Source organism: Ovis canadensis, chromosome 21 (assembly GCF_042477335.2).
Source record: "Ovis canadensis isolate MfBH-ARS-UI-01 breed Bighorn chromosome 21, ARS-UI_OviCan_v2, whole genome shotgun sequence".
Classification (NCBI taxonomy): Eukaryota; Metazoa; Chordata; class Mammalia; order Artiodactyla; family Bovidae; genus Ovis; species Ovis canadensis.
This window is the reverse complement of record NC_091265.1, coordinates 31,830,634-31,833,980: the sequence shown is the minus strand read 5'-3', so window position 1 is coordinate 31,833,980 and position 3,347 is coordinate 31,830,634.

The window sequence follows — 3,347 nt, the reverse complement described above, 5'->3', positions numbered from 1 at the left end:
TACAAGTTCTTGTACATAGTATGTGCTCAATAAATATTAGTTTTTCTCTTTATAGCTGGGGCATAGCCTAGGAGAACATCCATCAGGGCAGTTCAATTTGGGAGTGAGATCAGCTTGGGGTGCCCTATTCCAAACGTTAGAAAGGGAGAGAGCAGAGGCAAAAGGCTTCACACACTGTCTCCAGAGTTCCAGAGTTACTGTTTCCTTTAACATCATTACATTAGTAGTAACAACCAGCAGATCAATATCTTGCCTGAAACATTTTTGTTGAACAGTGAATGTGTTTGGAGGAGGGCATAGTCCACTGTTTCCCCTCAAGCTAGACTTTTGTCTATAGCAAAACAAAGAGTATGTGTTAAGAATAGACCTATACACTTAATTTCTATTATTCTTACAATCCATGGTGATCAGGGATCACATAGTAATGTGGCAAGGAAAATGATGATGGAATAAAGATTAGCATTGATTCTCCAGATGCCAATAACTGTGAACATTTAGGCTCTCAATCAGGGACTTTGTTTAAAAGCCTGCAGTTTAAGAGATGCCTATTAAGTCTCTTTGATAACCTGTGGCTGTAACAAGCAATTCCAATAAACCAACAGTAGTCAATTTTTGGCAGGTTCAAAATTGTGAGATTAGAATTTTCAAAGGACTGGAAGAAAACTGCATTTCACTTGCCTAGTCTGCCTTGCTTCCTTCATCTTCAGGTCAATTAAAGTCCACAAACACTAACCACCTCCTTGTCCAATGCAATGGGCTAAATGTCAAGTACTCGAAGTGAGAGAAGCATCTGCTCTTATGTAACTGGAGGAGCAGACCTACAGGGCTAATCATGCCCCAAGTAGCCTGGGGTAAGCGCAGGGATGACGGACGCAATGGTAACTTTTATCTCTGGAAAGCTTTCTATACGGCAGACATCGCTCTAGGTGTTTGATAGGGATTAAACATACACCACGTAGTCGTCAAAACATCCCGTAAAACAGTGTTGCTAATTACCACATTTCGCAGTTGGGGGAACCGGGACATCAAGTTTTAACTTGAGCTAAGGTCACCTAGCTAACAAGAGCAGAGCCAGGATTTTGCCTCAGTCTCTCTGTCTCCAAAGCCTGAAATGTTAAGGGGACATAGTAGAGGGGGTGATGAATGCTAATTGAGGATATTTCATGAAAGCCTTCCAGAGGAAATGATATTTGAACGAGAACTAGGGGCAGGCAGTATTCGGATCTGGACCTGTAGAGATAACTGCAGATTCTCTAGCTCTACAGGGGAGGGTGTGAAAGGCAGAGAGAGTGACCTGGGCCAGGTCAGCGCTACTCAAAAGCCTCTTGCGTGTGTGCTGGAGAGTTTTCATCTGCTTCTCAGAGTCAATCTCTGTCCCTCTCTGCCCTGCTCTGTGCTCTGGGAGGATGACTTCTACACACCTAGTCATTCAGACCCCCTTGCCTTCTGGTGTCCAATTTTGCATAGCCAATGGGAAGCACCAGCATAAAAGTAAAGGATGAGAAGACAGAATCAGGATTCACTTTCTCTGCATCCTCCTGCGAGGCAGGATGTAGCAATGGCTGTTCTCCTCTACCTAACGTTTCCAGAACTACTCCTGGTCTTTGCTCAAAACCTCCCAACTCCCATCTCTAGCAGGAGTTATCATAAATCTTTAAGTTAAAGGGTTCAGAGATAAGAAGGGAGGCTACAAACACAGAAAATACCCAGACGGAACCAGCTAGAAACAAGATGAATAGGAATCTGACCTCCAGCAGACCCTGAGTCTCACTGTATATTGTTTTATGACAGAAGCATTTTTAAATGACATGCCTACTAGCATCCGTTACCAGACATTAAGGAATAAAAAAGAAAAAAAAAAAGGAGGTGGCATCCCTGCCTTCACTGAAATAACCCTGTCCCTTTCGAGGTAATGCATCCGCCTCCCCATCATTAGCCTCCTCACTCCTCCCCTCTTTGTCTTTACTCTTTAAAATTCAATCCCTCTCACCAGGTGGGTGACAAGTCGATCTGTGTACTTAGTTCCCAATTTTCCATTCTTTGACCACCAAATAAAGTCTGTGCTGTGTCAGTCTCAGCTTTGATTTCCTTATTCAACTGCTTGAACCCAAATGAAAAAGAACCCTCCCCTATGGAAGCAGAGAGCCTTTGGCTGGACCAGGACCTGAGCAGGGTCCCTGGGACTTAATTCGGGAGTACTAAGTCCACAGCTTCTGGCAGGCAGCCTCTTCCCCACAGCTGTAACTTTTCCAAGCTCTCTAGCCATGCTTCTATAAATTGCCCATTTGCACATTCTCTTCTGGAGGCTCAGGGGTAAAGAATCCACCTGCCAATGCAGGGTGCGCAGATTCAATCCTTGATCCAGGAAGATCCCCTAGAGAAGAAAATGGCAACCTAATCCAGTATTCTTGCCTGGGAAACACCATGGACAGAGGAGCCTGATGGGCTACAGTCCATGAGTCTGAAACAACTGAACAACAACAACAAATTCAGTTATCCTTTAGAGTATGTTTGGCTTTCCTTCAGAGTGTTGCCCCAGGGAGCACGATTAAGGAGCAGAGGTCAGTTCGTGTGGAGAATGTACTAGAGACTGCCCAGCTCCAGGGAAAGGTTGGAAGTTCATGCACCAAAATGATCAGGAGAGAGAAATGGAGAGTTGGACTAAGGGACGTACATATCTAGTGTGGTTAGAAGGGAAAAGAAGAGGCTTCATTCGTGGGATTTTATGATGACCTGGACTTGAAAGTTGAAAAAGTGAGGGGCATTGGGATTGGCTTTGTGCAGTTTGGCTGGATGACCTCAGAGCTGCAGAAGTTATACTGTGGACCAGCCAACAGGAAGCTGAAAGAAAGACTCTTGAAGCAGAGAGAGCTTGGCCAAGAGGGACACACTGATTCACTGTTTTCCACCTGGTGGTGGTTTAGTCGCTAAGTCGTGTCCGACTCTTGCAACCCCATGGACTGTATGCAGCCCACCAGGCTCCTCTGTCCGTGGGCTTCTCCAGGTAAGAATACTGGAGTGGGTGGCCATTTCCTCCTCCATGCTTTTCACCTAGGGCATATCTTTACTCTTTCTGAGGGTTTCCGAAGAGTTCTGTAGTTTCTAGTACTCTAATTTTTTTTGCTTCCTAAAAATAGCCCTGTGAAGTAGGAAGGGCAGATATTACCACAGCCATTTCAGAAACTGGGAGAAATAGAATTTTAAAGTAGGAACTTGACTTACTTGTGACAATATAGTGAATCAATCAAACATCAGGATGATAACTAGGAGTTCCAAAGCTGTACTTCTGCCACCTCCAAGCTGCCCGTTTTTTGAAGGTCTTTAGAGTGACCCTGGAGATGATGGGT